The following is a 14,409-nucleotide window of genomic DNA, read 5'->3' as shown; positions in this document are numbered from 1 at the left end:
TCTGGGTCTTTGAGTATGAGTGTTCCCATTCACAACTGGAGCAAGAATTAATTCTGAAACATTCATTCCTGCCTCATAACAGTTACAACTCCTACCTCATAACAGTTGCGGGGCTATTATTTTGTGAACATTATGTCAATGCATCGATAGTTGACAGATTAGAGATACAACAATTTAAAAAGCATCTTCAGGTTTCTCAGTAATGATAGGCAAGTCCAAGATGATAAACGTTCTTTACTATAGGAGAACAAGTGTGTAACGTTAAGGGAACATGAGCATGAAAGAGCATGGAAAGAATGGCCACCACTAAAATACCTGGAACAACTCGGTTGCCTGTTTATGTGGAGTTTGTACTTTCTCCCCGTGTCTGCGTGGGTTTTCCTCCGGGTGCACCCGTTTCCTCCCACGGTCCAAAGATGTGCAGGTTAGGTGGATTGCTACATTGCCTCTTAGTGTCCAAAAGGTTAGGTGGGGTTATGGGGATAGCATGGAGGCGTGGGCTTAGGTAGGGTGCTCTTTCCAAGAGCTGGTACAGACTCGATGGGCCAAATGGACTCCTTGTACAGGGATTCTGTAGGGATTCCATGAAGGAAAGAAAAGTGGAAGAATTTAAGAAAAGAAGAAAACATCTGCAAGAGAGAAAATGTTGTAGTGCCGGGAGACCCATAGGCAGGGGTGTGCTGCCGACAGGAATGGGGAATCCCCAACAGCTGGAGAATTCCGGCCCTGATAGACCCGAGGGGTTTTGATTGGTTATATAGTCACATTGTTACTGGGTTCCAGTTCTGATCAGGAATCAGTGCAGAGTGTGGGTGCAGTTTCTGGGTTTATACAGCTGGCAGGGAGCTTCATGTATTGCTGCTTATGTTGGAATGTTGTATGTAATATTACCCACGTTGACATTCCCGCTTTATTTTTAAAGTCATGTCTTTGGCGGGAAAAGTGGAGGACAGACGTCAGCTGCTTTGATAGCTTTTCCTGCCGTATATTTCAACTCTTTGAAAAAAATGAAAGGAAGGGCGGGTCCCACAATGTCATGCATGTCAAGCAGACTCTGAGATTTATTGTCATGCCATTTGGGGTGGCTAGTCTGCTGATGTACAGTGATTCACGCACATTTGCCAGGGAGGCAGTGGCATAGCGGCATTGTCACTGAAGTAGTAGTCCAGAAACCCAGGGTAATGCTCTGGAGACCCGAGTTCGAATCTTACCACGGCAGGTGGTGAAATTTGAATTTAATAACAATCTGGACCCACTGCTTGAAACTACTGCTAATTGTCATTAAAAATCACTTATCTGGGGCGGGATTCTCCGAACCCCCGCCAGGTCGTGCTGAGCCATTCGGCGCCACCCCCCCCCCCCCCCCCCCCGGCGATTCTCCGGCCCATGATGGGCCGAAGTCCTACCGCTGACAAGCCTCTCCCGCCGGCGTGGATTAAACCACCTATCTGACCAGCGGGAGCAGGCGGCGCGGGCGGGCGGCGGGCGATCTGACCCTGGGGGGTGCCCCCACAGTGGCCTGGCCCGCGATCGGGGCCCACCAATCGGCGGGCGGGCCTGTGCCATGGGGGCACTCTTTTTCTTCCGCCTTCACCATGGTCTTCACCATGACGGAGGAGGAAGAGACCCCCTCCCCTGCGCATGTGCCGGGATGACGTCAGCAGCCGCTGACGCTCCGGCGCATACGCGGACTTACGCCGGCTGGCCCTGGTTCACTAATGCCCTTTAGAGAAGGAAATCTGCTGCCCTTACCTGATTCGGGCCTACATGTGACTCCAGACCCACAGCAATATGGTTGACTCTGTATTGGCCGAGCACACCATTCTGCATCTACATGGGCCAATCTACCCAACAACTGTCACAGTTTACCCTCTGATGATAGTTTCTCTGCAGTCTTGCCTTTCACACATTTTGTTCTCTCTGGGGTCTGCCATTAGCATTCGTTCCCCTTGGTTTCTGTGGCTATTAGCAACCCGTTTCCCCGGTTTCTGTGGCTATATCTCATCTTTCATTCTCACTCCACAGTATAAATATTTCCCACTTTCTCTGTCTGTTAGCTTTGACAAAGGGCCATCTGGACTCGAAACGTTAGCTCTTTTCTCTCCCTACAGATGCTGCCAGACCTGCTGAGATTTTCCAGCATTTTCTTTTTGGTTTCCAATTCCAGCATCCGCAGTAATTTGTTTTTATTCTGTATGTCAGCATATCCAATGGTAGCTGTGCAGAAGCAGAGGAAAGCGGTGTGGGATAAAACGGAATAAATACCTTCGAGACAAAGGGCTGGGATTTTGTCCTCTTGTTCGCTGCAGGCGGGATTGGCACCGAAAGTGGCAAACATCATGAGAAGGCCTTAGAGGTGTTACCCTGTGGCGTAATGAAATGAAATGAAAATGAAATGAAAATCGCTTATTGTCACAAGTAGGCTTCAAATGAAGTTACTGTGAAAAGCCCCTAGTCGCCATATTCGGGCGCCTGTTTGGGGAGGCTGGTACGGGAAAAACGTGATTGTCCCCTCCCCCTTCTGTGGTTGGAATCAATGTTATTATACATTTGCATATCAGCCAAAACTGCTCAAACCCTCTTCATAAGACAAACCCTTCAACTCCTGAAATCAATCTAGTGAACCTCCTCTGAACTATCTTGAATGCAACTAACATTCCCCCCTCAAATAAGCGGACTAAAACGGTACACACTACTCCAGGTGCAGTCTCACCAATTTCTTGTACAGCTGCAGCAACATATCCCTATTTTTATACTCAATCCCTGTCACTTTAAAGGCCAAAATTCCATTTGCCTTCATTATTACCTGCTGTACCTGCATACTACCACTCCATTGTCCCGCATTACAGCTGAGATTGTTTGACTTAAACTGAATTGACATATTTGAAGTTAGACTCATCACTCAATTGTGTGCAATCATGTGTCCACGGGACAATGATTGCTGCTCAGCATTTAACCCCGAGAGCGCTGACTTCCAGATTCAATGACTGCTATGATTACCCGGGTATGCTACAACGCTACAATATTCCCTTAGAAAGGTGGCCATAGCACATTACCCATGGATAGTGCTCTTCATCTTTCACTCTATGCTTAAATGCCTAGTGACAAGTGCCCCGGCCCTACATGGGCCAAGATGAGCACAAGGTCTTGGAGTGAAATGCAAGACTATGTTGTGGCCAGGATATGAGTCAGTGGTCTTTGGGTGACTGTGAAGACAATGAATGGACAAAGAGCAGTCCTTAGGAGACAAATGCCAACTGTCAAGTCTCTTTGATAGTGCAGTGAAAAGACCATCAGGAAATGGAGCATGGTGATCCCATTGTCATTCTTCTCGTTCATAGGCAGGAGAGAAGACGACATCAACAGTTGTATTTTACTTGCCAAAGGCAGTAGAACAGTCAAGAGGAAGGGATGGCAAGGCCCATTCTGCACATGTAGCTCCACAGAGGTGTTGCTCGGAGGCGCCTCGCTAGACCCAGGGTCTACAAGCAATACTTGACATACCTCCAGCTGTCCGAGGACTTGTGTCGCCAAAGACGACGCCTGTCCAGGGGACTAGTTGGTCACATCTGCCACCTGCATCAGCATATAATTATTGGTTATATAGCAACATCTACGCTGGCCATCGGCCACATTCATTGGATGCTTGACGTCTGTATACCAAAGCATCTTCTGTACAGTGAACTGACCATTGGGTCATGACCTCCAGGGAAACCCATACCTCTGCCACAAGAACACCTGCATTTGAAGTGAAATGAAAATCGCTTATTGTCACGAGTAGGCTTCAATGAAGTTACTGTGAAAAGCTCCTAGTCGCCACATTCCGGCGCCTGTCCGGGGAGGCTGGTACGGGAATCGAACCGTGCTGCTGGCCTGCTTGGTCTGCTTTAAAAGCCAGCGATTTAGCCTGGTGAGCTTGAAACTGGCAGCTGAGAGATAGTTGCTGACTGCGATGACCTCTGAGACTGACTGTTTGGATGACCATTGGGAGAGACGAGGAGAAAGAAAAGGCTCAGCTGGCTGAGAAAAGGGCCCAGAGGGCCAGCAGGGCCAGCAAAAAACACACTGTCAGCACACTATGTCAGAGACTGCCGTGCCAGACCGGGGCTTCTGTGCTGGAACAGAGCTAACACTGAGATAACCTCCACAACGTAAACCATCATCTTATGAGACAGAGGACTGCCATATCTGAGGAATACCTATAGTGGAATCACTGGCCTCTTCGGATCAGTTTCTTTCAAGAAAACTGCAAGATGTTAGAATGGGTTGACAGGCAAGGAAAAGATTGGTGTTTGTTGACATCGGAGGAGGCATTTAATCGGGTGAGAGGTTGCTGGGTGGGGGACGCCACTGCCTTCACACCTCGGCCCAATCAAATCTGGGGAGGAAGGCTGGTGAATGAGGAATCCAGAAGGGCGGGGCATATTTTAAAATATGAGTTCGGGCATTTAGGCGGGAGCACTTTTTCTCACAAAGGGCATCTGGCATTCTCCTTCAAGCTTTGAAAATTGAGATGAGTAGATTTTCGGTGGCTAAGACTATCGGAGGATATGGAGTTAAAGCAGGTAAAATAATAATAATAATCTTTATCATTGTCACAAGTAGGCTTACATTACCAGTGCAATGAAGTTACTGTGAAAATCCCCCAGTCGCCACATTCCGGCACCTGTTCAGGACGAAGGTGTGGGTTAGCTCTGGGATAACTGAGCGGTGAGCAAGTTTGACGGCTTACCCCCTTAAGATTCTACCCATTCATGTCATAGAACATAGAACATACAATGCAGAAGGAGGCCATTCATCAGCTAGACACAGTCACAGAACAGGTGCCATTGACAATGCGGACTGTCCATCATATATGTTCTTTAGTTACACACAAACACGGTCTGAAATTTTAATTTTTAAAAAAAATTTTTTAAATTTTTTTTTTATAAATTTAGATGAGCCAATTATTTTTTTCCAATTAAGGGGCAATTTAGCGTGGCCAATCCACCTACTTTGCACATTTTTGGGTTGTGGGGGCGAAACCCACGCAGACACGGGGAGAACGTGCAAACTCCACACGGACAGTGACCCAGAGCCGGGATCGAACCTGGGACCTCAGCGCCGTGAGGCGGTTGTGCTAACCACTAGGCCACCGTGCTGCCCTTACACGGTCTGAAATAACCACAAACCTATCTAAGCAGCAGAAAATGTTCACAAGCTTAGGTTTTATGTCTATAATGGGTAATAGGATGTTTATCTTGTGTTGTCAAGTCTAATTGGTGGATAACAAACTTTAACCTGCAAATGATTGTCTGATAAACTTTACAAATGGTAATAATCCTCTTCACCAACCATTGCCACACTGTCTACCATGTAGATTTTAATGTGTGAGTGTTGGTCATTTAGTCTTATTGCTGCTAAAGGAACAAGTCATTCGGATCCAATGGCAACAGCCGCATGAAAGATAGGATTTTTAAAATATTGTTGATCTACTCCACCCAAAATGTTTGCCTGTGCTAATTCAAAGCCTGCTCATTGACCATAAATCTTAAGTGGGCTCTTTTGATTGCTGACAACTTAGAGTTACTGTCAACTGGCAAGTATAACCGGTACCTCAGCACAGAGGGTTTCTGATGTTTGATCTGTTGAAACTTGCCCCAGCACCATCAGCATTTCATTCATTCAAACACCACAGAGTCAGGGTTTACAACATTACAGCGCGACTTTTTGAAAGCCCTGTCCCTTGCTGCCATCTGGTGGCCGCTTGGGATACATTACCTCCCAAAATCCCGAATAATAAGGACCTCAACAATGACACTCGTGTTCGAAAACCAGCCTCATAATCTAGATTTTATTTTGAATGTCGAATGTCCTACCAGTTGATACTTGACCATTGATTTTTGGAGTGCTTCTGTCATTAATATTGAGGATGAATTAGGGCATTATTGGGAGAGAGATTTTAGAGTTGCAAGGGAAGTGAATTATCACATAGTTTAAAGGGAAAGATTGTAAAGGGTAGCATCTTCAGACACAACTCAGCTACCGCCTATGGTGTGGCTCAATAACTCCTCTGAGACTCTCAATAACTCCCCCAGCCTAGGGGCTGGTTTAGCACAATGGGCTAAACAGCTGACTTGTAATGCAGAAACCGGGCAACAGAATGTGGTGACTGGGGGCTTTTCACAGTAACTTCATTGAAGCCTACTTGTGACAATAAGCTATTATTCTTAAAGACATCTGGGGCGCGATTCTCCGCTGCCCACGACGGGTCGGAGAATAGCGGGAGGGCCTTCCCGACATTTTTCTCAACCTCCCACTATTCCCCCCCCCCCCCCCCCCCCCCCCCGCCCCACGGCCACCCCATGACACGAATCGCTGCTTGCCGTTTTTTACGGCGAACAGCGATTCTCCCCTGGCCGATGAGCCGAGTTCCCAGGCCTTTACGGCCGTTTTCACGAACGCAAACACACCTGCTCTCACCGTTCGTGAAAACGGCCGCAAAGTGCCGTCCCGGACAACCATGGCACCGATTGGCACGGCTGCACCACGGCCGTGCCAAGGGTGGAATGGGCCTGTGATCGGTGGGCACCGATCGCGGGCAGCGGGTCCGATACCCGCGCACTCTTTGTTCCTCCGCCGCCCCGCAGGATCAGTCCGCGGGGCGGCTGAGGGGCATGACGGCCCGCGCATGCGCGGGTTTGACACATATGCATGATGATGTCATCCGCGCATGCGCGGGTTGGAGCCGTCCAACCCGCGCATGCGCAGCTGACGTCATCGTGCGCGTCAGCCGCCGTGACGTTTGGCGCGCGGGCTTAGCGACGGTCGCTAAGCCCGCGATGCCGTGCTTCACGGGGCCGCGCTGCTAGCCCCGCCCGGGGGGGAGAATCGGGTCCCGGGAGGGGGCGCAGAGGCTGCCGTGAAACACGGCCAGTTTCACGGCAGCCTTTACGATTCTCCGCATTTGCGGAGAATCGCGTCCCAGATCTTTATTTATTTAGACTGATTTTAACTCACTCCACTTGTAGAGCTAAAATTGAAGCAATTTCTTTACTGGCCTATTGCATTGCAACTCAGATTGTCCTTTGCATGGCCTGAATGATGTGGGGTGGGGTGGGGTACACAGGAGAGGGACTGGGTAGACTTTTTTATTTATATAAATGACACACATCGGACCCAAGTAAAATCTGTGGAGTCGAGTGGATGGATTGAGTAACGTGGACTGCATAACTCATTAAAGCTTAACGAGCAAGGGGAACCAGGTATATAATTATTTGGGGGAGGACCTGTAGAGAGCAGCAGCTCTCATCTGAGCCTCAGATAATGTGGGCTAAGGCCATGCCCCAAATCACCGACTCTCCGGCAGGCCTGGAGCCTGTGAGCAGCACATTATGCCAGTCATGTTTCTTGTGAGATCAGGAAGTCCGACCCATCACAACGACGAGATTCAATCCCCTGGAGGAGCACCAGGAGGGCAAAAGCACCTCTGGGAGTGGTGTCACTGGGGAGAGAAAAAGGGAGTACAATGGGGTAATAAGAGAAAGAAAGGGAGAATAGTGTATTGGAAGGGAAAACAATATTTAAATATATCAATCCAGCATGCAGATAGAGCAGGTGATATGGAAGGCAAATAAACTTTGGCCTTTGCAGCTTAAAGAAGAGTATAAAAGTAGGGAGGTGTTGCTGCAACTGTACAAGGAATTGGTGGGACTGTGTATAGTTTTGGTCCCCTTACTTGAGGACGGATGTCGTTGCATTAGTGACAGTTCAGAGGGGGTTCACCAGATTAATTCCAGAGCTGAGGGGGTTTGGCTTATGAAGAAGGATTGAGCAGTTTAAGCCTATTCTGTCTTGAGTTTAGAGAATAAGAGGAGATCTAATTGAAGTATATAAGATGATAAACGGTATTGACAAAGTAGACATGGATTGGATGCTACCACTTGTCGGGCAATCGAGAACAAGAGGTCATCGTTTTAGGATAACAGGCAACAGATTTGAAACAGAGACGAGGAGAAATTACTTCTCCCAAAGGGTTGTGAATCTGTGGAATTCAGTACCCCAGAGTGTGGTGGATGCCAGGTCTTTGAGTAACTTTAAGGAGGAAATAGACAGATTTTATAATACCAATAATCTTTATTAGTGTCACAAGTAGGCTTACATTAACACTGCAATGAAGTTACTGTGAAAATCCCCTAGTTTCCACATTCCGACGCCCGTTCGGGTACACTGTAGGAGAATTCAAAATGTCCAAATTACCTAACAGCACGTCTTTCAGGACTTCGTATCTTAGAACTTAGGATCCCTACAATGCAGAAGGAGGCCATTCGGCCCATTGATTCTGCACCAGCCCTTTGAAAGAGCACTCTGCTTAAGCCCACATGCCTTCACCCTATCCCCATAACCCCAACTAACTTTCTTTTGGACACTAAGAGGCAATTTAGCATGGCTAATCCATCTAACCTGCACATCTTTGGACGGTGGGAGGAAACCAGGCCACTCAGAGGAAACGCATGCAGACACGGGGAGAACGTGCAGACTCCATACAGGACCCAAGCTGGGAATCGAACCCAGGTCCCTGCTTTTGCGAAGCAACAGTGCTAAGCACTGTGCTCCCATTTTTACTAGTGATGGGTTGATGGCTTATGGAAAATTGGCAGAGAAGTGGAGTTGAGGCCGAGATGAGATCAGCCATGATCGTATTGAATGGCGGAGCAGGCTCGAGGGGCTGAATTGCCCACTCCTGCTCCAAGTTGTTATGTTCTTAAAGGTGCTTGACAAATAATGGCATTTATGGAAGTGCACGGAAGAATTTAGTGCCATGCCTGAGGCACGTTTGATGGCAACAGGTGGGCATTTAATCGGGTGAGAGGGTGCTGGGTTGAAGACATCACTGCCTTCCCACCCCTGCCCAATTAACTCTGGGCATCAATTCAGGCCTTTCAGTAGGTTATTAATGTGCTTTTATCTGAACCGTGCTGTAGAATCTTTAACATGTGCTTCAATTACTGAGACAGCTAGGAATTTGGGTTCACAATTTGTCTGGAAACTCACCCCTTTGAAAATGCAGCACCCTTTTTTGTATTAGTCCAAATTATATATTGAAGACTTGAGATACATATTGACAACTCAGAATGAATGAGAGGGAAAAAAAACATAATATTTTGTTGGAATCATCTTCTACACAAGTCAAGGATGTTGGGTAGTCCATGAGCTTAAGTTATGATTGACCCTTTCCTTAACTGTGCTCCAAGAGTAACTGAAAGTAATAAGAAAAAGGACCTCCAAGCTTGAAAATTAGAAAATGGAGTCTAAATACCAGCTGTGCATGGCCGGTGTGCGAAGAAAAGGTCGAGGAAAACACATTGTTTTTTAATAGCAAAAATTGTTTTTGAATTTTTGATTAATTAATCAAATCATAGGGCAGCACGGTGGCCAAGTGGTTAGCACAACCGCCTCACGGCGCTGAGGTCCCAGGTTCGATCCCGGCTCTGGGTCACTGTCCGTGTGGAGTTTGCACATTCTCCCCGTGTCTGCGTGGGTTTCGCCCCCACAACCCAAAAATGTGCAGAGTAGGTGGATTGGCCACGCTAAATTGCCCCTTAATTGGAAAAAATAATTGGGTAATCTAAATTTATTAAAAAAAAACGTTTTAAAAATTAATCAAATCACAATTACAGCTGGGTTATGATCAATGTCCACAAAGCAAGATTCAAAACAAAATAACTTTAAAGAGTCACTGTAGGCATAACATCAAGAACAAAACAGAAATTAAATGCAAAAATGCAAAAATTAGTAGCTACAGGCCTGCGGTTCCAAGGGGGTGGAGGAAGGTGGGAGGGGGGGAACGCAATCAATTGTCTTTTTGCCAATTAAGTAGCCCCAGGAGACCTTCCTCGCGATTGAGGTGCTTGGCAGCATGATTTTTTTTTAAAATTCATATTTAGGCCTGCACTTATTGCCCTTCCCTAATTGCCCTTGAGAAGGTGGTGATGAGCTGCCTCCTTGAACCGCTGCAGTCCATGTGGTGTAGGTGCTGTCATAATATACATCCAGGTATATAATGGAGTGCAGACAGGTAGTGATTGACACACAGGATGACCAGTAAGCACACAGAACACAGCAGCCAATCACCAGACAGGACACGACCACTATAAAGCCAGATGGCACTAGTTTTCCCGCTCTCTCGGGATCCAGCCTCTGAGACAGTCAGAGCACGTGAGCATAGCCAGTGCAAACACTATGTGGTAGTCAGTAAGTCTGGTCAGGCTCCATCAGGTCTCCAGTCAAGTCAGCATAGTGTAAACCCACAGTTGAACATGTAAAATAGTTAGATGTGAAATAAAATCGTGTTGCATCTCATCCAGTGTTGGAAGTCTGTCTCTCGCTACACTGAATCAAACGCAGTCCACACAGACCCAGCCTGCCCAACACATCAGGTGCACCCACTGTTCCATTGGAGAGGGAGTTACAGGGTTTTGGCCCGGCAACCATGAAGAAACGTCGATATATTTTCAAGTCAGGTGGTGAGTGACGTGGAGAGGAACTTCCAGACGGTGTTGTTCTCATGTATCTGCTGCCCTTGTCCTTCGATATGGTAGCGGTCGTGGGTAGGTCTGCCTGGGAGCCTTGATGAATTCCTGCAGTGCATCTTGTAGATGGTGCACACGGCTGCTACTGTGTGTCAGTGGTGGAAGGAGTGAATGTTCGTGGAAGGGGTGACAATGAAGTGGGCTGCTTTGTCCTGGATGGTGTCGAGCTCCTTAAGTGTTGTTGGAGTTGCACTTACCAGGGAAGTGGGGAGCATTCCATCACGCCTCTGACTTGTGGTAGACAGGCTTTGGGGAGTCAGGCAGTGAGATATTCACGACAGGATTCCTAGCTTTTGACCTGCTTTTGTAGCCACAGTATTTATATGGCTAGTCCAGTTGAGTTTGTGATAAATGGTAACCCCCAGGATGTTGATAATGGGGGACTCAGTGATGGCAATGCCATTGAATGTAAAGGGGCGATAATTTGATTTTCTCTTACTGAAGATGTCATTGCCTCGCTCTTGTGAGGCACAGATGTTACTTGCCACTTGTCAGCCCAATCCTAGATATTGTCCAGGTCTTTCTGCATTTGCACATGGGCGGCTTCAGTGTCTCAGAAGTGTCTCAGGAGTTGCGAATGGTGCTTAACATTGTGCAGTCAGCAGCGAACATCCCCATATCAGACCTTATGTTGGAAGGAAGGTCATGGATGAAGCAGCTGAAGATGGTTGGGCCGAGGACACTACCCTTTGGCCATCAATGCTAGTGGTTGTTGGCAGCATCTGGCCAGAGGTGAGTGAAGGCGGGATGGGGGGAATCACAGAGGGGGAGGCGGGGGTCGGAAGCAGATGCGGGAGGGTGGCTTTCAGTGCCATCCCCATATACCTCAATCCAACATCAAGCATCTTACTGTAGAATGGAAACCTCACCAACCCCCACCCCTGCACCCCCCCCCCCCCCAACCCCAACCCCAGCCCGTCAAACCTAGTAGGTTTTGTTGGGCAGTCGTCTGAGGATGCGGAAGACTCATGCAGCCTCTAGTCAATCCCTGAGCTAACACCAAATTGTGGTGGGCTCAAGGATAATGGGTATCAACTAGCTCATCGATGAGCTTCATTGATATCCCGTCACTGCCGGCCAGGAATCCCACGTCAGCACCTTCCACCCTCCAACCTAAAAGGGGGGGGGGGGGGGGGGGGGGGAAGTTTGGCTGCCGCCAACAGGCTGATGCAGGGCCTCGCCCCTTGATTAAGTGAGTCTGGCCTCCATGGCTCCTGCCTTGGGGGCGGCATTAGATGCAGTCACTTAATGTTTGAAGTTACACCTTACAGAGCTCCATTCAGAAGAACAGAAAATTCTTGTCCCAAATACACCAGCTTCACCAAATGCAGGAAAGGAACACAAATTGGTCAACATAAGTGGTTTGGGCCACATTTTTTCCAATGAAAAGCCATGTTGTCAGCCAACCTGTGGTTGGTGTATTATTAGTGCACAATAAACCCATTGCATTAAAATCAGCCTAACCGTGCAGAGTTGTATCCAGTCTACAGCTGATATTTAAAAGATATTTGTGTGCTGAGTAAATGAATTATTCAATCGCTTTAATCAAACAACATGAATAATGCAGCACCGTGGCAAATTAACGGTAAAAAAAATGAATTATCGTAAGATTGCAAGTTGGTCACAGCAAAGGAATGTTAATTGGCCCACCTACATTTATCGATCCGGGGAGGTTCTGAAGGCACTTCAGCATTCAATTCTTTCTTTTAAAAAATCCACAGTTTTCATCTCCGTTATTCTTCCTGGAAGTTTACTCCATACATCAGGCATATTTTGTGTGAAGGAGCTCGGCTTTCGCTTGAGTGAAATAGAATACAGGCTGCAACACTTTAGCGACATCTTAGAACATGTTCAAAGAAAGCACTGGTACTCCCTACGTGCGGCCCAGTCTGTCAATATACCACTTCTGCGGACTGGACCACTAGTTCAGCAACTATTTTACCACTAGGGTGCAGAAGAGATTTAGCAGGATGTTGCCTGGTATGGAGGGCATTAGCTATAAGGAGCGGTTGAATAAACTCGGTTTGTTCTCACTGGAACGACGGAGGTTGAGGGGCGACCCGATAGAGGTCTACAAAATTATAAGGGGCATAGACAGAGTGGATAGTCAGAGGCTTTTCCCCAGGGCAGAGAGGTCAATTACTAGGGGGCATAGGTTTAAGGTGCGAGGGGCAAGGTTTAGAGGAGATGTACGAGGCAAGTTTTTTTTACACAGAGGGTAGTTGGTGCCTGGAACGCGCTGCCGGAGGAGGTGATGGAAGCAGGGACGATAGTGACATTCAAGGGGCATCTTGACAAATACATGAATAGGATGGGAATAGAGGAATACGGACCCAGGAAGTGTAGAAGATTTTAGTTTAGACGGGCAGCATGGTCGGCACAGGCTTGGTCGGCCGAAGGGCCTGTTCCTGTGCTGTACTTTTGTTTGTTCTTTGTCGGCTACAGTTCTCTGAAAATGCAATTTCATTCACTTTTAAATGAGCATCTATCAAGGTAAAGAACTGATGATTCACAGATTCACAGACTTTTGCAGCACAGAAGGAGGCCAATTGGCCCATGGTGTCCACGCCGGTGAACAAAGATCTGACTGTACGAATCCAATTTTCCAGCAAATATCCCATAGCCCAGGAGGTCATGGCAGCACGTGTGAATATCTAAATATTTAAATGCCACAAGAGTTTCAGACTCAACCACCCTTCCAAGGTCCCAGCAGCTTCCAGCTGAAAAGGTTTCTCCACAACTCCACAACTCCCCTTCTCAGCCTTCTGCCCACCATCTTAAATATATGCCACTTGTTATCCACCCCTCTCCTAATGGACAAAGTGCCTTCCCATCCACCCTATCTATTTTGTTTTCGACATTTAGACAACCCAACTATTTTTTCTAATTAAGGGGCAATTTAGCGTGGCCAATCCACCTAACCTGCACATCTTTGGGTTGTGGGGTGAGACCCGCGCAGACATGGGAAGAATGTGCAAACTCCACACGGACAGTGACCCGGGGCTGGGATTGAACCCAGGTCCTTGGCACTGTGAGGCAGCAGTGCTAACCACTGCGCTACCACTCCTCCCCCATCCATCCTATCTTTGACCCTCGTAATCATACACACCTCTATCAGGTCCCCTCTAAACTTTCACTGCTTCAGGGAAACCAGCCCCAGCCTTTCCTCATAGCTCAGACCCTATAGTCCAGGCAGCATCATAGTAAATATCCTCTCCTTCCTCTCCAGCTTAACCACATCCTAATAATAATAACAACAATACTCTTTATTGTCACAAGTAGGCTTACATTAATACTGCAATGAAGTGATTGTGAAAAGTCCTGTTCGGGTGCACAGAGGGAGAATTCAAAATATCCAAATTACCTCACAACACATCTATCGGGACTTGTGGAAGGAAACCAGATCACCCAGAGGAAACCCACGGAGACACAGGAAGAACGTGTAGACTCCACACAGACAGTGACCCAAGCTGGGAATCGAACCTGGGACCCTGGAGCCGAATGCGGTGATCAGAACTGCACGTGGTGCTCCAGTTATGGCCTAACCAGGGGCAGGATTCTCCGCCGGCGTGATTCTCCGTTATGCCGGCACCCGGGGGTTTCCTGACAGCGTGGGGCTGCCCCCCAATGGGAAACCCCATTTACCGGCCGGCGTAACGGAGAATCCCGCCGGCCGGTCGGGGCAGAAATGTGGCGCGGCGGGGCGGTGAATCCTGCCCCAGAATTGTATGCAGTTCCAGTATGATCTCCCTGCTCTTGCATGTATTCTGTGCCTTCTGACTTATGTGAGAGTTGCCTGGTAATGTGCCTGTACATCCTGTTCTTAATTAATTGATCT

Source organism: Scyliorhinus canicula, chromosome 20 (assembly GCF_902713615.1).
Source record: "Scyliorhinus canicula chromosome 20, sScyCan1.1, whole genome shotgun sequence".
Classification (NCBI taxonomy): Eukaryota; Metazoa; Chordata; class Chondrichthyes; order Carcharhiniformes; family Scyliorhinidae; genus Scyliorhinus; species Scyliorhinus canicula.
The sequence above is the reverse complement of the archived record's forward strand: the minus strand, read 5'-3'. Positions refer to the sequence as shown.